The sequence below is a fragment of the Protopterus annectens genome, chromosome 9.part0 (assembly GCF_019279795.1).
Source record: "Protopterus annectens isolate FY-2018-M chromosome 9.part0, PAN1.0, whole genome shotgun sequence".
In the NCBI taxonomy this organism is placed as follows: Eukaryota; Metazoa; Chordata; order Ceratodontiformes; family Protopteridae; genus Protopterus; species Protopterus annectens.
The window spans coordinates 774539413-774561125 of NC_056743.1; the positions used below are offsets into that span (position 1 = coordinate 774539413).

Sequence of the window (21713 nt, forward strand, 5' to 3'; positions counted from 1 at the left end):
GCCTGGGTGTGTGAAAGGTCCTTCCTTATTCAGGGGGAATGACTGCAGCTGGTCTTCATTCACTTGATAGAAAATCAGTATGGAGGCTGAGATTAAACAGTTTTGTTAAGAGTGTGGCTAAATCATGCTTCATGCCATTTAAAATGCATCCAGGGATATTGTCAGAACTCATGATGCAGTATTTTAGCTTTAGAACTCAGATTTTGCAGTATGAAAGATGTAAGTACAGCAAGAAGTATGACACTCTAATGTATGACATTATTGGATGACTGTAATGGCCCTTGATATGCGAGAGTTGTGCTCAAGACATCTAGACAAATCTTGGGGGAAAACAAGATGACAGCAGGGAGTCTTTTTAAATGTTTCTCTAATCCACTTAAAAAGTTAATAGAGTAAAGTTTTGCACCTGGATGCATTTACTGAACAATAAAAAGACTGAAAATCTAATGTCTGGCATTATTGAATGACTGTAATCATTTGGGACTTACAGGGGACATTGACAAATTGGGGATGTTCTGTAAACTCAGGAACAGATAAGAGGTAAGGTGTGTGTGTGTGTGTGTGTGTGTGTGTGTGTGTGTGTGTGTGTGTGTGTGTGTGTGTGTGTGCGTGTGCGTGCGCGTGTGTGCGTGTGTGTGTGTGTGTGTGTGTGTGTGTGTGTCGACACTAGATGTATTAGCAGTGAATATAGCAGGGATGTATGTTAACAAGAGGGAGGGGCATAGGGTGACATACAAGAGTGGAGGAAGATGCACACAGGTTGATGATATCTTATGTAAGAGGGCCAGTTTGAAGGAGATTGGAGACTGTAAAGTGGTGACCGGAGAAAGTATAGTTAGGCAGCATAGGATGGTGGTTTGTAAGATGATGTTGGTGATCAAGAAGAGGAGGAGTGTGAGGGCAGCACCAAGGATCAAATGGTGGAAAATAAAAAAGGGTAATTGTGAGGTGGAGTTCAGGGAAGAGTTAAGACAGGCACTGGGTGACAGTGAAGAGTTAACAAATAGCTGGGTAACTACAGCAGAGCTAGTAAAGGAGAAGGTTAGAAAGGTGCTTGGTATGACATCTGGACAGAGGAAGGACGACAAGGAGACATGATGGTAGAATGAGGAAGTACAGAAGAGTATACAGAGAAAGAGGTTGGCAAAGAAGAAGTGGGATTGTCAGAGAGATGAAGAAAGTAGACAGGAGTATAAGGAGATGAGGTGCATGGCAAAGAGAGAGGTGGTGAAGGCTAAGGATAAGGCATATGAAGAGTTGTATGAAAGGTTGGACACTAAGGAGGGAGAAAGGGACCTGTATCGATTGGCTAGACAAAGGGACCGAGCTGGGAAAGATGTGCAGCAGGTAAAGGTGATAAAGGATAATGAGGGAAACATACTTACAAGCGAGGATAGTGTGTTGAGCAGATGGAAAGAGTATTTTGAGGGGTTGATGAATGAAGAGAATGAGAGGGAACGAAGATTGGATGTTGTGTGAATAGTGAATCATGAAGTGCAATGGATTAGCAAGGAGGAAGTAAGGATAGCTATGAACAGGATGAAGAATGGAAAGGCTGTTGGTCCAGATGACATACCTGTGGAAGCATGGACAGGTGTTTAGGTGAAATGGCAGTGGAGTTTTTAACCAGACTGTTTAATGAAATTTTGGAAAGTGAGAGGATGCCTGAGGAATGGAGAAAAAGTGATTTGGTACCGATTTTTAAGAATAAGGGTGATGTGCAGAGCTGTGGTAACTACAGAGGGATTAAATTGATCAGTCACAGCATGAAGTTATGGGAAAGAGTAGTGGAAGCTAGGTTAAGAAGGGACGTGATGATTAGTGATCAGCAGTAGGGTTTCATGCCAAGAAAGAGCACTACAGATGCGATGTTTGCTCTGTGAGTGTTGATGGAGAAGTACAGAGTAGGTCAGAAGGAGTTGCATTGTGTTTTTGTAGACTTAGAGAAAGCATATGACAAGGTGCCTAGAGAGGAGTTGTGGTATTGTATGAGGAAGTCGGGAGTGTCAGAGAAGTATGTAAGAGTGGTACAGGATATGTATGAGGGTAGTGTGACAGCGGTGAGGTCTGCAGTGGGAGTGACGGATGCGTTTAAGGTGGAGGTGGGTTTACATCAAGGATCAGTTCTGAGCCCTTTCTTATTTGCAATGGTGATGGACAGGTTAACAGACGAGATCAGACAGGAGTCCCCGTGGACTATGATGTTTGCAGATGACATTATGATCTGTAGTGAGAGTAGGGAACAGGTGGAGGAGAGCCTGGAGAGATGGAGATATGCTCTAGAGAGAAGAGGAATGAAGGTCAGCAGGACTAAGACAGAATATGTGTGTGTGAATGAGAGGGAGGATAGAGGAATGGTGAGGATGCAAGGAGTAGAGGTGGCAAAGGAGGATGAATTTAAATACTTGGGATCAATAGTTCAGAGTAATGGTGAGTGTGGATGAGAGGGGAAGAGAGTACAGGCAGGATGGAGTGGGTGGAGAAGAGTGTCAGGAGTGATTTGTGACAGACGAGTACCAATAAGAATGAAAGGGAAAGGTCTACAAGAGGGTAGTGAGAACAGCTATGTTATATGGGTTGGAGACAGTGGCACTGACAGAAAGGCAGGAGTTAGTGCTGGATGTGTCAGAGTTAAAGATGTTAAGATTTGCACTGAGTGTGAAGAGGGTGGACAGGATTAGGAATAAGTATATTAGAGGGTCAGCCCAGGTTGTAAGGTTTGGAGACAAGGCCAGAGAGGCAAGATTACATTGGTTTGGACATGTGCTGATGAGGGATGCTGAGTATATTGGGAAAAAGATGCTAAGGATGAAGCTACCAGGTAACAGGAAAGAGGAAGGCCTAAGATAAGGTTTAGAGATGTGGTGAGAGAGGACATGCAGGTGGTTGGTGTGGCAGAGCAAGATGCAGAGGACAGGAAGAAATGGAAACAGATGATCTGCTGTGGCAACCCCTAACAGGAACAGCTGAAAGATGATGATGATTATAGCAAGGATAGCATAAAAGGAACTGCTAGCACTTGTGGTAATCACTAGGTGATTCAGAGACATGCATAATAGCTAGTAATGAGGTATTTCCTCATTGCAGCTAATGTGCCTCTGAATTGCTAATTTCTGTGATCATGCTAAAATTTCTGTTGCAGCCTTGCCGCTTGCATCCAGGCATGTTTCTGAATCCTGGCCATAATATCCCTTAGTATAGCTGTAGTATTTCTTAAGTTTAAACTGCATATGTCTTGCAAAGTGAGTTAGCTGTAACATCATTGGTCACATGTTAATACAGTGATAATATGGTAGTTGTGTTTTTAGGGGGGTGTTACCAGTAGCTGCATCTGTGTGCCATGTGACTATATTACAGCAGTTTTGTAAAGGTTCTTGTTGAATGCACATCACATCTAATGCCTCTTTGCTTGTTGCGTGTTACTATGTTCTTATGTTCTGATGTACATGTACTATACTCTAATAGCATGTAGGACAATTCATGTTCACAACTAAGGGAATTGACATTAACTTTGGATCAGATTTTCAGAATAAGGGCTTTAGAGGTGGATCTCGTGAAACAGTGTGCTCTCACAAGGAAGTTTGTTCCTTAATGCAGTTTTGAATTAGTTTTACAATATAGCAATTTAAAAGACAGTTCTGCAGTGACACTGAATACTTCATAAGGTGGGCATTCTACAAATGATAGGTCAGATTTGTGGACTCAAAATATTGAGAACAGTCAAACAAAATTAATTTGGAATGTTATCTTACTGGCCATACACATCTATATAATGATCCCCCAAGGTGACTTCACAGTAACTGTGCAAAATGACCTTTCTGGTCAGAACAAGAGTAATAGCGACAGAGTACATAATGAGCTTTTAACAACCACTACACTTGCAGTTAAGATGATATAGTTTCTTAATTTCAGAGTGAAGACACTAATGGGGTGAATACTTGTCACTCCCTTCAGTGGAGTCACTGACTACCATTATTGCCAGTCTGCAGGGTTGTGGGTTTGTGTGGGCTCAGTAGGTGGACAGAAATGGATGGTTACAAAGATATCATGAAAACAATGCAAGCATGTACAACTTCATTTACACAGGTCACGGGGCTAGGGCAATTTAGAAGAGCTCACTGAAAATGTATTTGTACAGGAACACCTGTGGACAACATAAGTACATATTTCTGATGGTGTGGTTCAAGTAAATGAGATCTAAAGTATGGCACCCACATGGCCAGAGTAATTTAGATACAGCTTTGTAAACACAGATACAGCACTGTTGCATGAAAGTAACAATACACACGCACACCAGTAATTTCTTGCTTATGCAAATAAATACATTTCATAAACTGGTGCACAGATACTGGTGTTGGCCTATGCTGCTCTGATCTGTATGGTTTGGTGTAATTATTGAAAAGATTGGATGCCACTTCAGAGTCACTGTACAACATTGTTTGTGATGGTCAGGTTGTGTGGCAGGGATGTTTGGAGATACGTTAATTATGAGTGGGTCAGAATGTTTGGTACAAGTATCTGAAATGCATTAGTACCAAACTGGGCAACTTGGCTATCTCATTGTAGCACTTATTTCATGGATTTGGAGCTGTTTATGAATCTTAATAACAGTATTTTGATTTAGTTCATAATCTGTATTTTTTTAAATTCCCACCACACTGCCTGCCAACCAGCAACCTTTACTTAACTTGCCCAGCCCTTCCCTATTGATCAGTACTAATTCATTCCTCATGCATATTGGTCACAAGAGAACATCATTCAGGCAGTCATCAGGGGTCTTTCTAACTTTAAGCCCCCCCCCCGAAAAAAAAGCTAATGCACTCCTTGGAATACTGGTTATCTGATCTATACCTGCAATCATACTCATGCTATTTCTGGCTATAGTTCTATGTTCTGCCAGTCAAGGTCTATGCATTCAGTACTCACACAAGGTAATATATTCTGGCCTCCTTCATGTGGGGTACCTTTTGAATGCTGTGGCAGAAAAATGTTTGCTTCACTTCCATCTTTTCACCCAGCTCCTTGAATGCCTGGGTGACAGTTCAGACCTAGCTCAGTGGAGATGTAGTTATGGTTTATTCACTCTATGCCACTGAGTTGGCTTCCACTATGTAAGACTTGAATTGCTTAGAAAATACTTGAGATATCACAACTGAATGAAATGCTTCTGTGCCATTCATTCTAATACCACTGATCAAAAACATTTTTGGCGTGGATCAATTCCTCTGCACACCCCAGACCTGTATTTACCAACTCCATGGACATGGACGCAGCATTGAGGAATGGAGAAACTCTTCAAAGCAGCACAGAGCTGTCGCAAACAGGTATCATTGTCACTCTAGCATGAGTAAGTGATTTCTGAGGTACTACTGCATGCGGAAACACAGGACAACAAAAGCTAGGATGTTTTTCTTTATTGCAGGAATATGCCACTGAAACAATATCCATCTGCCAGTTTTGTCAATAATTTTGGTCATTAAATTCAACTAGAGTCATTCGAAAGGGGAATAGGCCTTGGATGAAGTATAAAACTGATTCTTAGGAGCAGGAAGGCTATAAGTTGACTATATGCATGAGCTGCAACTTTTCTGCATCTTCTTGAATTCTGTCATATTGTTCATATTCACAAGCGCCTTGTATATTTGTGTTGGTTTTATGTATTTCTTTATGTATGAGAATGTGACAAATCAAAGCAGAATACATAAATAAATGGTCAATAGCAAGAATTAATCTAAATAACATCATTGTACCAAGGCTTCAAGTCTTAAATGAAAGATTGGAGATCTAATGCTTGCTGGAAACTACTATCAGCCCCTATTTTTTTTTGTTTGTTTGTTGTATTGCAAGATTGCAGTATGTGTCAGTACTGTTTTCATCATTGAAGAATGTTTCTCTTTGCAGGTTTTGTGCAAGATTGCAGTATGTGCAGGTACTGTTTTCACCTTTGCAGAATGTTTCTTTTTGCTGCTTTTGTGCAACTGTGAAGTTAGGATATTTAAGTAAGGGGATTTTGGAAGGCTCCAAGGTGGTTACCCCCCCCCCCTTTGAAAATGCTATCTTCATGCTGTTACCTGCAGATTTGGTTGGTTTATTTTTAGTGAATTTAAATTTCTGGGCTTGGTGTCAGTGGGTCACTAATCAATGGCTCCTAGAGGAGACACACACATAAAGTACAAGGTTAGTTTGTAAGAAATGCCTCCTAGTTTGGTTATTTTACATTGTTTCTTGTTAAAACGGAATATAAGACAGTGAGATATTGAAATGAAGAGAGCCATAACTAGCTCATTAGTGAAAGGCAGAACATCTGCCTGTGCCATTTGTGACCTCCAGGATACACTACGAGCTGACAGATGCCACATACCACACATAAGGGAGTGTGGAGTTATCTGAGTACTGCAGAGTCTGTACAATCTCTCACCCTACTCACACAACATTGCCAAATTCCACAATGCCATCAGATTTATATCACTGCTAAAGCTTAACAATAAAAAACTCTGTGTATTGCTAGAGTTTATATCCCACCTGGAAATAATATATCAGCTTTAGAAGAAATCTTGTCTTGGGCAACTAATAATATATCTTATGAAAGTGCCATACTAGGAGATATAAATATCGACAGGCAAAACTTTTCATCAGACTTTCCTTCAGCTAATAAAAACCTTGATGTTTGCATACAACTTATCAAAACACCCACTAAATTTAATAACACCACCATTAAAGGTGCAATTCTAAACTGGATATTGATTCTGACCTCAGTGTGGTGATGTGAGGTAGTGCCAGCTATGCCAGAGGGAGTAGGGCTGTACATGTATAACATATGCCAGCATAACTAGCTGGAGTTTTGTAAATAGTTATATGTCATTTGAATGTCAAACTGATTTGTACAGATGTTTGTGTTAAAAATGTATTTGTAAAGTTGCTGTGTTAAAAATGTATCAACAGTGGGTCCTGCTGGACAGAAAAGAAATATACACTTATATCAGACTGTACTGTTGTAACTGATGAAATGTGTATATTTCAATAAAGGATACTGGAAGGGAAGGGTTAAGCTCAGCCCAGCTAATCTTAAGAAAAATAGCCTGAAATTAAATGACTTGGTTTAGGGCATAAAGATTTTATCTCACAAGCCTGAATGCAGCCAGAGATGCAATGTCTGGGCTGGGATCCTGCTCTTATTGTCCTTAGTGGTGAATTAATTGCTACCCTGGTGTTCCCAGGAATGGCTTGTTAGTCTCTGCAAGAAGGATGAAAGGGCTGGAATGGTTTTACAGTCTACAGTTGCTGAAATAAGCTTTAGCAAGGTTCTAGCTATGTATTGTGACACATCTGTGCAATATCCTGGCTCAGCTTCTAGTCAGGGGGGTAGTGTGGGAACCACAGAATCAGATAACCAGATGTGATGTAATTCTATAGCTAGCACTGAAATTGTATTTAGATACTAGTGAGAGATGTGACAGATGATACTCAGCACTCTGTTTTGGAACTGACAAGACCACTCAACCACTTCATCTTGCCTTGCTCTGGTAAGTAACTTAACTAGGGAACAGTAATTATTCAGTCAGTTAGGAAAATATAGTGAGATTAATTAAAAGTAGTGTTTTTCTCTATCTGTCTGAGTCTTTCCATCTGTGCTATTTTTTATATTTCATATGAATTGAAACTCTGGTGTTTATTGTAAATATATATTCAGCATTTTCATGTATTTTATTTTATTATTTATTATTAAATATATCTATATCTTTCATTGTGGCTGGTCTTTTAGAAAATATTTCAACCCTTGAAAGTAATTGCATTTATTTTTTGGCACTGTGTTTTCATGCTCCTGAAAGTCTTGCCGCTTGGTCAAACATTACCATTTGTATAAGTATTAATTTTACTAAGAGTAATTGGGTACCCTAGTAAGAGCCTTAAAGTAGCTGGCTGGTGCCATTAAATCTACCTTATAGTTTGGGTGGAGGTGGCATAGTGGATAAATCTGTACCAGCCTTTCCCTGGTGTGTGTGAAAATCAAATCTCAAAGAGAGTGTGTGTGTCAGTTACTTGGAACAGGGACACAGAGCACTGATTTCTGCAGAGAGAAAAGTTGAGTCTTATGTGGAGCCTGGAAAGGTAGTCCAGCCCCAAGACCAGAGTACACTGTCTGTGTGCTCTTAAGGGAAACTGTGCTTGCTGCAGAGAGCTGCATCTGAAAATACTGTGTGCATCTATTTTTGTTCTAAGTGAATATTCCCCACTGGTGTCAGTGGTGAGGATTGAGGCTTATTGATTACTGGCCCAGAGGAGGGATGTCACACCCAGTAAATGTATTACCTCAGAAACCACCAGCCAGCCTATACTCACAGAACTATGACCCACCAATCTAATATTCACCAACTTAAAGCATCCTAAAACCTTTCCAAATTCAATAAAGACTCCATCAATACATTGAAAGCCTTTAATTATCTGCTATGAAAACTCTTCCACTTACAATATTTTCAATACTTTAGTCTTAAATACAGTAAAACAGCCATGCCCCGCTTAGCAAAAAAAAAAAAGAAAAGTAAAAATTAACCACTCCTCATGGCTCACTATCTAGACCAAAACCACAATGTCTAACAGAGACAAAGCCCAGAAAGAATGGCTCGAATATAACCTTCAGCTCTATAGAGAATTGCACACTCTGAGTAAAAAACCTAGATATAAAAATAACATTATAACCATCTACAATTTCAGCATATAAATACCCCCTCCAAAACATCTGGACATCAATATGTAACCTGTTATATCTGGGCTCAAGGAACCCAGTCCTTCTCACAATAGCTCTCCACTAGAAATTGTTACTGTATTGAATACCTACTTAATAGAAAGCATTGCCTCTCTAGCTAGAGTCTCCACCCTCATGAAGTGCTATCCCTCCCCAAATAATAACTTCTGATCCCAGTATTTCAGTGATTAACAGTTTAGATCAAAAACACATTCTCTTTACACCATTTACACTACCCCTTCCTTTGCCCCCCAGCCTTCTACACATGAATCTATTTTACTCTCTATATCAATTGCTAGCAATGTTCATATATTACCTGTCTTTATATCAATGATAAAAAACCTCTAGTTAAACTCAAACCCTACTTCCCTGCAGCTGACAACCTCCTACCTGAATACCTATGCATAGTTGCTAATGCAATAGCATATGCAGTCTCTAACTGCATCAATAGACCAATAGCCAAATCCTATTTACTGTCATTATGGGAAAATCATATATTATCCATCTTCATAAAGGTGGCATATCTGCTGACATCTCTAAATTTTGGCCTACTGCAAAATTATTACCTCTTACAAACATTCTTGAAAGATGTATTCATACACAACTCCTGCACTCACAAACATTCTTGAAATATGTATTCATGCACAACTCCTACACTATCTCCTGCAAAAACATCTCTCAATATCCCCTCGTCATGGCTTCCACCCAGCACACAGTGCAACTACTACCCTACTGTTATTCACTGCCACTATAAACAAATACAGGTGCTCAGGCAAACTTGTTTCCTCCCCACTACCCCTTGACCTGTCTAAAGCCTTTGATACACCTTCTCACCCTAAACCCTTATACAAAATGTCTCAGCTTGGATGATCCCCTTCTTCATTACAGCTATTTAACTGACAAGCTCCAATCTGTAAAATGGCAGTATACTCACTTCTCCTACCTGCACAACTTCATTGGTGTATCCCAAGGCTCTATTCTTAGTGTCCTCCTCTCTAATATATTTTTCAATGACTTCTATATCTCTGCAGGCCCAGTTGCCCTTATAAAATATGCTGATGATTCCTCTCTTCTGTGCAAGTCTAATAACCTGCCTCAACTTCTCCATATTGCACAAGAAGCTTTTTTTCTGCTGAGAAACAGTGCCATAATGCCCAACTACCACTCATCTAAAAAAAACAATGTTACTGCTATTTTCCCCAAATCACACGTACCTGACAAAATGATTTCAAAATCCTTTCACTAAACAAAACTGAAAATGAAGTAGTCTTCCATGAAAAACGTCCTGGAGTGATTATAGATCATAAACTTATATATGACCTGCTTATTCAAATAACACAAAAAGACTCACCAAAAACTAGGAATACTCTACAGGCATAAAAAAATTCCTTAGCAACACTACCAAAACTACTCTTGCCACTACCCACCCTCTCTTATATGATGCACATACCCTAACCAACATTCAGGCTACAGTTAAAAATAAGATGGAGGCACGCAAAATTTGCCACCAACAAATACCAAATCCACCACTGTACAGCCCTTAAGCCATTGAACTGAACCAAATTGCTGCACCACTTAGATTACATACAGCTTATCTCAACACACAACATTATTCACAAAGTCCTACATCTAGTCCTATTCTCCATTCCTATCACCCTAATAGACAACTTTGATCTAATGAACATCTCAGCCCCACAAATATGGCCAAAGCCTCTACTTACACTCAGTTGCTAAAAATATAGATCTATCTCTAACTTCTCCATCTCAAACACCTACTAAAAGGCATCCTACATAAAACTTGGCTGTGCTCCTGCACTTCCCCAAGCTGAAGTAGTAGAGGCATATGTCTTACTAATTCCATCCGTATGAACATAGTCAATCTAATTCTTAGAAAAAGGACAAATGTAATTTTGCCTAGACTGTTTATCTAGTCATTTCTGTTCCAAGGTCTGTGCTCATTGTGAATGATGTCATCACTATGAAGTATAATTTAGGAATACTTTAACTATTGACAATGATATTTTTTCAACTTAGCTGTCCAAATATTTCCGTTCTGTATGTATATGTTCACACTGTATGAACTTAAGTTGTGAAATGTTTGCTTAATTAGTATGTTCTCCTGCGTTAGGTTTTTGTAACTTCATTATTTAACTGTAACCATATTATGTCAATGTGAAACTTTTCTCAGGCCTCTGCTGAAAATGGGATATTATTCCAGTTGGACTTCCTGATAAATGAAGGTCAATAACACAAAATAACATTATTGCACACTATCCTCAGGGGACATAGGTAAATAAGACCTGCCTTCCTCTCACTGGAGAAAGGGGCAACTTAAGACTATAGATACTTTCTTCCCAGGTTGGGGGGCAGGGTCTGCTGATGAAGGAACATGCCAGAGTGTCTCTTCAATGAAGTACAAAAACTGGGGGAGGATGAAGTCATATGCAAGTAAGGGATCCAGTGGGCAGCAGTAGTGTTGCCCCTCAGAAATGAAAAGAAGTTAAAAATACTTTAAAATAGTTGAATGTGCCTTGAAGTGATCTGATCCTCAGCAAATACTCCAGAAATGTGCACCACAAAAATAGGAATTCCTCAGAGACTTCTCATTGTGTTCAGTAAGGTATGATGGCATAACAGGTACTATATGTGAGTGATTCCCTTTAGTTATGGTTATTATTCATATCAGCAAGCAACTACAATTAATTCTTTCAATGGGTGACAGGTATTCTTTTTTTTTGGAAAAGTTTTTTTTTGTTTGTCTTTTCGGCTTTTCCCAGTTAGGGGTTGCCACAGCGGAACTCCAGTCCTCTAATGAATGGCAGTAGTTTTTTTTTTATGGTGCCGAGTTGCCAGCCCGATGCCCAACCTTCAGAGAAGGCACACCCATTCACACATGTCTTTTGGAGGCCACTCACGGGGAGGACATGCAGACTCCACACAGAAGGCACTCCAGCCGAGAATTGAACAGGAGAACTTCTTACTGTGAGGCAACAACTCTACCGCTGTACCACCGCAGCTTATTCTTTTTTTGGAAAAGTACTGTTTGGAAATCAACAATCTTGTCATGACAGAACTGGGTATACATAACTTACACAAAATAGTTTTTTTCATCTTTTTAAGACATTTGTAGAAATTATATTAAGTTAGGTGCACAAAAATTATTGGCCTTATAATGGAATGAAAATGAAACTACCCATACATTATGGAATAAATAAATATATATGTATCTATTTTTGTGTGCATAGCTAATGCATGCTTGTGTTTCTGTGCTTGGTACTGTGTGTAATGAGACTGTACAGACTTTCACATTAGTAAGTCGTGGTAGTGGGTGATCTGACGCTGGGGCTCCCTGTGGTGCAAGTGAAGCAGGCATCACATTTCCTGTTAGGGACTGATCTGTCTCTGAGGTACACTGACCTCTGACTGAGAATAATAACGTAAAAGGAAGGGGCAGGGAAACTTGCACACTGCAAAAAATTTCTTTTATTGTCACACTTGCTGTTAAAATTGAACAGTTTGAGCTCATGAATTATAAGAATGTGCATATTCAAGACTGGACTAGTGGTAATAAATTTCAGTTGTACACTTCAGAACCACTTATTTGAAACACACACACACACACACACACACACACCCATCAGCTAATAACATCATCTGCAAGTCTATGCATCAAGACTCTGCCCATTGCTTGCATGCTAACACACACAGACTAACCTTACCACTCAACAATCATGCACCCAAAAACACAAACAAAAATACATTTTTTACATGGAGAAAGCCACCTATGCCACCATGGCAAAGGTTAGTCTCCTCCACATCCCCTACAACTTGTATAACTAATACTGAGATCACACTTAACCTTGGTATGTGCATCTCAAAACATAGCTGCACAAACACCTGTCTTGCATAACCTTCACACACAGACTGCACTCACCTGGCACACAGTGCACAACTAATATACACTGTGTTTCCTACTTACACATACTTACCTCATAAAACAAAGCCCAGATAGACTGCAAACTTCTGACCACACACAACAACCTCAAATCACTCACAACCTTACTACCATGCACACACACAGACCGCTATCATTGAACTACTCAGTGAAGCACAGCACAAACATGGACCACACTCACTGCAAATCCCATGCTCACCACTATCTTTTGACCTTTCATATAAACCAGATTGATACACACTGCATGCTTTTAGCAACTCACTAAAACCTTACCTGCACAAAACCCATCTCTCAAACATTAAAACAGACATACTCACTGACACAGTGGCAAACCTGGTATATGCTTTGTGTATAAGACTGATCTCTACACATGTCCCTGTTTGTGCACACTCTCAATGAATATATATATATATATATATATATGTGTGTGTGTGTGTGTGTGTATGTATATATATATATATATATATATATATATATATATATATATATATATATATATATATATGTGTGTGTGTGTGTGTGTGTGTATGTATATATATATATATATATATATATATATATATATAATATACACACACACACATATATATATATACACATATATACACACACACACACACTTGACATGTGTGTGTATGTGTGAATATATATATATATATATATATATATATGGAATCCTAACTTCTTATCAAATTAACAAAGAATTGGTTCACAGCAAATAGTTGACCATAAAATTATCGAGTCATAAACGACTGAGAAAAATTACAAAAGCACTGTTTGAGTGTACTCCTCACACCCCCTGCAAATTATATATACCAACTCAGATTGCACAACATTAAGGAAAGGATAATCTCCCTGATCCGTACTGTTCCTTGATCTAAAAATGAAAAAAAAAAGACGTAATTCTCCATCAGCTGATTTTCATTCAGCTACACCTGCTTTTTCCCTCATCGATAAATCGACAAAACATATTAATCCCATGTAAGGCCAACTCAATCAAAGACTTTCTGCAAAAAAAAGTGACAGTATGTGGTAGCTTTAACTTTTGGAATCTGCTTATTACATTTGTACCAAGCAACTTGTCATGGTGCTATGGCCACAGAGAAGAACTTTTTTTTTTGTTTTGTTTGTTTTTTTTCCCTTTGATGATCAAATAGAAGACTCTTTTTCCCCGTCCTCCTGAAAATGTCAAAGGTTGCAACTGGCAGGTGCCGATGATGCAGGAGTGCAGTACCCACATTTGTTAATGAAATGTTAGTACTGCGTTTGTAGTCACTTCTGAAGTACTGAAGAGCTCAGTGTGTGGTATTTTAATTGTAGCAAGATGCTTGTTACATTTGTAGTAGCAGCTTGCTACAGTTTCATGTAGAAGAAGCTGTAATGCAGATTACAGTGACAAATAACATGGGCCGTATTGCACCCAGTTACCTCAATCAGCTTAAGGCCAGTCTTGTTTATTAGCACCTTCCTTTTGTAACTGGCTTCCCAGGTTGAAATTTAGGTGTAATGTCTAATAACTGACTATCTGTTGGAAACAATTCTAAACTTATAAATAAATCACTCATACTAAAGTGGATAAACCTGGTTTATTTATTTATTCCATCAAATGTACCTGTTTTAAATGTATGCTCTCAACCTGTGAAGTAAAATCTTACTGAAGTTTCTAGTTCACTCATCTTTTCATGGATCATTACACTTTTCTCTATATGCAGACGATTTAGTTCCTTTTACCTCTTTTGGGCATTAGTTCCTTCTGAAGTACTGCTGTCTCAGTTTGTCGTAAGACTGTTGTCAGGGAAACAAAGTATTTCTTATCCTCCCCTCAGTAACAAAAAAATGTGGACCTAGATCAGTGGTTTTTGAACATGATGCAGAAAGAGGCATGTTCCTATGGGTAACAAACTAAGTAAGATCAGATCAATGTATTTTACTGTAAAATCCTGCAAAGTGCGCACAGTATCACAGGGTATTTTGACCAATGCTCAAGACAGAGCTATACCCATACAGTGTTTGTTAAATCACCATTGGTACCTCAAATACGAGTTCAAGAAATATAACATTAAGTACCATTCTTTCTGGATTCCCTACATACTTTTAAAGATTTTTAGCAAATTCATTATTCCAAAGGATATTTTAGAGTATATATAGTTTTCCTTGACGCTCCTGTAGAGTCCATCTGCCTTTATATTACAGTACCTATTTTTAAGTTAAAGTAAATACTCTGTTGTGAGTGGACTGTCTGCTGTAAGCAGCTTAATTCTGTCATATTGCAGTATGGAGAAGTCAACAGAAAGAGAGAGAAAGAACTGCTTTGTCCCAAAGTTCCTTTTGTTTTGACTCATTCACTGATTTTCCATTAACTTCTTTGTCTTATTAATGGTTGTGAGATAGAGTATTCCTACTGTAGGACTCCATGGGCATATGGCACAGAACTAGTCCAGGACAGGGTGCCAGTTGATCACAGTGTATACATAGACTTGCAAGTGCACACACACACACACACAGACACACAGACACACACACACACACACACACACACACACACACACACACACACACATACACTTCTGTAGGCAGCTTGGAAGGTCATCAATTTACTTAACTCCATGTAACTTACATGGGCTTAGGCAGAATATGCAGATTTTGCACAGAAGGTACCCTAGCAGGGAACCAAATCACAGAATCAAGCACTGTGAGGCAGAAACTTTAATTGTTGCACCCAGTTATCACCCAATATCCATCTTGCCATTAAAAAGATCTAGTGGAAAATATAACCTGGAAACGTTTTTAAGAAATTTGTATGTAAAATTTACCCGTTGTGTCTCTTGCTCCTTAGCAGAAAATGATAATAAAAACATTACCGGTTTGTATTTACTGCTGTTATCTTTGGCCTCCCTCTAAACAAGAAGGAACTGAATTCTAATACATTATTTTTGATATACACCCTGGGGAGTAAGCCGCGGTGGTGCAGCGGTAGCATTGTTGCCTCACAGCAAGAGGTTCTCCCGTTGGATTCTCGGCTGGAGTGCCTTCTGTGTGGAGTCTGCATGTCCTCCCTGCATGGTCAAGTGGCGTCCGAAAGACATGCGTGAATGGGCGTGCCTTCGTTGAAGGTTGGGTGTCGAGCTGGCACCTCAGCACCATAAAAAAATCTACTGCCAATCATTAGCAAACCAGAGTTCCGCTGTGGCGACCCCTAACCGGGAAAAGCTGAAAGAAGAACATTTTTGATATACACCCTGGGTTTATAACTTGTCAGAATCTGTGCCATCAAACAGCTCTAGGAAATAAATGAGGCACTATGACAATGCAGTGATCTTTTGATGAGATATCAAACTGAACTTTGCTGATTGGTTGTTATTTAAAAATCTTACAGCATGTCTTCAAAAGCAAAAAGGAGATATCTTTGGTATAATGGTCACATTTCACAGTTCACAACAAAACATTTGCAATATGGTTTAGTTGAGCTGGGTGTGCTTAAGTTCATATTTACATTCCTAAGTTAAAGGTAATGTGCACATTTTTTACCTTCTTTTCTAGTTAGCAAAAGCCAAGTTAAAACAAATACCACAAGACCTAAATGTGTATTTATATGTGAAAAAAATGACCAAGTTCTTATGTAGTTAGCAATTTCCTCACATATGACTGCACCATTGTTAATCCAGGCTTAAATCAGATCATAAACAGAGGCTGTTGGCAGTGTAATTGCTCTTGGCACCCCACCTCTGTTACTTCCATCAGCATTTTTCCACTATTCTATTTTTTAAGGAATTCCTTTTTTTTTTTTTTTTTTGACATCTTCACAGATTACCTTTATTCTAAGAAATATGTTATTGCTGAAAGATTGTAGGTATGTAGATTGTTAAACAGAATTTTTTTTTTTTTCCTCAAAAATTTTTTTATTTTATAATATAAACCATGCATACATGTAGTGGTACAAACAATGAGAAAACACAAATATTACATACAGAATGGCTTGCAACATTGTTCGGAGGAAAAAGATAAACATGAAAGCCTAATACGTTGAACGGAGGAAAGGAGTAGTATATATTGAGGTATGCATAGTACCCTAACTAACAACAACAACCTAAAGAAACCAATATTTACAAAGCTACCATGACAGCATTTACACAGTGTCACTAGTTATAGGACTAAATATTAGCAACCTCACTTGAAACTTGCATTATGAAATACAAACTCCTCAGACAAGGATAAAAAGGATAACAAAAAAAAAGATGTAAGGTAAGTTTTATACAATCACCATAATTTAATCACACAGAATTACTTCAAACAGGCTTTTCCAAAGTTTACTGAAGTAAACTCTCTTCTTAGTTTTTAAGGAATTCCTTAAGGACCAAGTCCACTAGTCAATGCATACATAAGATGGTCCATCAGTCTGCTGAATGATCACAGTGTATATTGTGAACATCCACATTGCTCTAAGTTTGTAGGTGGTGCACTATAATTTGAAATTGCAGATGAACATCATGTGCTGTTTGTTGTGAGAAAAATTCTCTTTGATCATAATGCCATAAAAGTAAAGATCACATGACTTATTTTACAGTGATGCTCCTTTGTGCTAGAAATGATAAAAACAAAAATCAGTACAATTTGTTTTTAAGGTATTTTTTTTTACTATAATTTGTCTAATTAAAGTTATATACTTCTGTCATGCATTGGACAAATGGATACTGTTCCAGAGTGCAGAAAGCAGTTATTATAACTTTTGAAACCTAATCTAGCTAGATTAATTACATTAAGGTTCTTTGCCTGTTCTAATTTTTTTATTTTGTCCTTTTCATCAGATTCTCTTTTCATTATTTCAGAATTAGCAAATGCTAATGAAACCATGTAATTAATATGTGCTCATTAGTTCCAAAACATAGGAATATGGTTGGAGCAGAAGTTAATCTATGCCTTCACATGGGTCTACTTCAAAACATTGAATTGTCATAACATTGAAACTCAAAACACTGAGACCATAACATCGAAAACCCAAAACAACGAAAACTCAGAACACTGAAACTTTGCATCTTAAGACTGAAAACTACAACGCACATGTAAGTAACATCCCCTCCACCTATAACAACACCAAGCTAACAAACACACTTTTTACTACGTTTCTGCAAGGGGGCAAGCCCCCGTGCACCCTCCAACCCCCCCCCCTCATAAATTAAATATGCCAACTCCAAGATCGCACTACAGTGGAAAAAAGTTAATTTCATGGCCTCACTGTATCGCGATCACCATACAGAATGTAAACATAATGTCTAAATCACTTACCTGTATGGCCTAAAAACAAGTACAGATTGACAAAATAAACATTTGTTCCCCTACTCACTTCTCCTAGCACTTCTCAGAACACTAACTTAACTTCCATGAAAGCAACACATCCATATATTTACATTCTGTATGGTGATCATGTTACAGTGGGGTTAGCAAATTAACTTTTTTCTACTGCAGTGCGATCTAGAAGTTGGTATATTTAATTTATGGGGGGGGTGAAACATAGTAAAAAGTGTGTTTCTTAGTTTGTTGTTATAGGTGGAGGGGATGTTATTTACATGTGCATTTTAGTTTTCTGTGTTATGATGCACACTTTCAATGTTCTGAGTTTTCGTTGTTTTGGGCTTTCGATGTTATGGTCTCAGTGTTTTGAGTTTCAATGTTATGACAATTCAATGTTTTGAAGTAGACCCCTTCACATAAAACTATAGTCTTTTTGTATAATTTTAAATGGCTCAGAAACTTTGCATGTTTGTTATAAATTAAAAGTCCAGTTTCTAGGCTGAAACCACTATTTTTTTTGTGCTGTGTAATAAAACTTTGCCTCACTGTTTCCACTTAATTCAGGTTGCACTTGTTTTTACATTGGTTTCCATGCACACATTTGCATGCACACACACACACACACACACACACACACACACACACACACACACACACACACACACACACACACACACACAATCTATGTTAGGAACAAGATCATAATAACCATGCTGCTGAGATTTCATATTCGTTTTCATCCCTTTGCCTCAGTGCCTGCCAATTTTCATACCTCTCCACAGTTTGTTCTAAGTCCATGTCTTCCCTTATATTGGGCATCCGTAGTCCTGGGGTGAGAGCTGAGCAGAAGGGACTTCATTCAGTCAGCCATAAAGGATTTTTTGTGCCCTTGCTGACATCCTGGCAATGAGGGCATTTCTGTTTAGGGCCCTAATCCTGTCCCTGTTGACTGCCATGAGCTCTTGCAATACCGCAGTGCAACTTACACTCTCCCTTTGCTTATGCATACTTTCATGTACGAGTTATATGGGCTACCATCACCAGCTTGGGATTAACAAGCCCATGTCCCTGGCCTTAACCCTTTCAGTGCTGTACAAGGCTCTGCTGTCATGGTTGCAGACAATAACCACTCCCCCCCCCCCCATTTGGGTGAGCTTTCATTGTCCACACACTCCCATCCTCCGCATCTCACTTTTCTAGTACCCAAGGTGCTTGTTGAACTCTGGTTATAATCAGGTTTTAGTCCATTAGTTTACATAGACAGACTAGGCATTTCCTTAATGACGTGTACCAAAGCATTATGACAGAGCAAAGCAGATGTGGCCTTTTCTGTCCTGAAGTGTGCGTCCCCTTCTTCCCCTCATTCTGTAACTTAAAATGATAAATCTGGTATCACATTGCTTTTTACTGAAAGTAGTCTGCCTTTCCTTGTTCCATTATATGCTTATTTTTCCTGGGTATACCAATAAGACAACTTGTCTCACACACCTCTTCACTTTTTCCGACACCACCTTGCCATTTCTGTACTTTTTTTTTCTGCTGTTGACTATAATTTTTTTTTTCTAAGGAAAACTAGAACTTGGCTGTTAAATGCACATACCTACACTATCTGAAAACAACAGGAATAACTTGTATCAATTTATTAAAAAAATATATGTAGCACTGGAACTCCCTTATTTGACTTTTTTATGCTTGTTAAAAGAATTTTCTATTACTGACCTGTGATGCAAGCAGAGTTTCTGAGAATCAAACCAACTTCTAAAGGATGCAATGTGGTTATAGGTCATTAACTGTCTTATAAGCCACTTTCATATTATTGGATATAATAATATTCTGCCTTTTTCCAAGATTTAGTTTGAGAGCAGTTCTAGGAAAAGGGGACTTTCCTTGGACTGAATGCTGCAAACTACTCTGTTTACATTGTGGTTTTATCAGACTGATGTCATTACGACAAGGTTCATCTTGAGCTTTTTCTAACACATCCTGGAATAAATGAACTTCCTGTGTGGTCCTTTACAAAACTTTTTACTGTATTGTCTCGGTATTTCAGTTTCTATGTTTTAAGTTTTTCATTTTGTTGTGTTCTTTTTGAAGCACAGCTCTCTGTTATATTGATGAAGGACACTGTGCTCTTCTATAAGCAACAGCTGTAGCTCACAGATAAATTCATGCACCTGTGCATGTGGCTTGATGACCTATCATCAGCTTTAGCATACTTTCTAAAGTCTCATATAATGCTACAGTCCTACTTAAAGTACAGAAATTATGGTATGATGTCTGAGCATATAACAACTGCTGTGTAATTTCTTTCAAAGTTTTCTTGTTAGTATAGTGGAATTGATGTAGCTCCATTTATCACAAGGGAACATTGGTGTAATTTCCTGTTGTACAGTTATGGTTCAACTGGCATAGAGTTATGCCCTGCAGGCCCAGGTTTGATTCCTAGAGCCGTGACTTGAATATTTTGCAGCTTTTCCTATTTCACTTGCTAAAGAGACCAAAGTGCCTATGTCACATCTGTGATTAGGCAGTTGTTTCTAATGTGTCTTTGCCAGATACAAAATACTAAGTAAATACACATATTAATGCAACAAGCAAAAGATAGTGTCAAATCATAATCTGCAAACAGTACACTGCTAAAACAACAAAATGGATTTAATGTGATAGAAAATATGCTTTGTACTCTTAACACCAAGCACCGATGAGAAGTAAAAAAAAAAGCCTTTATTCAGTGAAAAGAAAAACAGTCACATGCAGTAGCAGTCTTTGTGAAACACAAAGCAAAGTTTATATTATCAGAGACAGTCTGTGTTGTTACATCGTAACACCTTCCCCCAGTCCAAGTCTTTTCTCAGACATCTGCTAGATGACAATTAAATTGCCTTGTGTTGCACAGTGGGATGTACATCTCTCTAATATGTTTATCACGCGGCTTGTTTGTTAGAAAACAAACGCATGCATGCTTTTATCTCAGTGACGGAGGTGCCAGTCATTAAAGCTAGCGAGAACAATTACAGTAGTGGGCAGAAAAGAACTTCAGTTGAAATGATAGTAAAGGAATAGTGTGGTGTGACACTGGTAGAACTGTTTTGTTCTGTTTGTCAAAAGTGACTAGAGTTTGAGAACAAACTTAAGTTGCTGAAGGCAGTGAGCGTACCAGGGAATGTTTGCTTTCACCTGCAGCCAGGATGACCACTATCACTGTAGAGGGAGGGGCCATCTTGTTGGCCAGCAGTGCAGCTGAACAGCAGTAATGTGATGACAGATTTTGGACAAAGGTGTAAACTTACACAAAGAATGAGGATTGGTTTAACACTGCACAAATTTCCAGGGTATATAACTTTATGAATAAAATGTTTTACTTCTCAGACAGACTATTGTCCCATACCCAGTTACTGTCTCAGGCACTGGCATAAAACACTCTGTCACAGAAGGTTGGAACAAGCATGACTGGTTCTATCACTCAGGTACAAGCTAGCAGAAATAAAAATCAGGGGAGGACAGTGGAACTGTGTGAAAGCAGAAAGGTAAAGGAAAGAATTCTCATTAAAAGGACTGTGACTTTCTTTAGGCAGCATACTCCTAACTGCATTGTTAGTCTCGTATATTAGCCCCACAATCTGATGTGAGGCATCAAACCTGCAGCTCATTTTCCCACACTATCAATTCATCGTGAAGACAGTCCCATCATTAGCACTCCATGGAACAGATGTCAAATCCAGTAAA

The 21713-nt window shown here is 38.6% G+C and overlaps 1 long non-coding RNA gene across 1 annotated transcript in view; it reads left to right on the forward strand.

The window, feature by feature from the left end:
* Positions 1 to 21713, forward strand: part of LOC122811516 — a 69271-nt gene that overhangs the window by 37480 nt on the left and 10078 nt on the right. The window contains exon 2 of the long non-coding RNA XR_006366264.1: positions 5902 to 5929. This is a non-coding gene — a long non-coding RNA (uncharacterized LOC122811516). The remainder of the gene's footprint in view (positions 1 to 5901; positions 5930 to 21713) is intronic.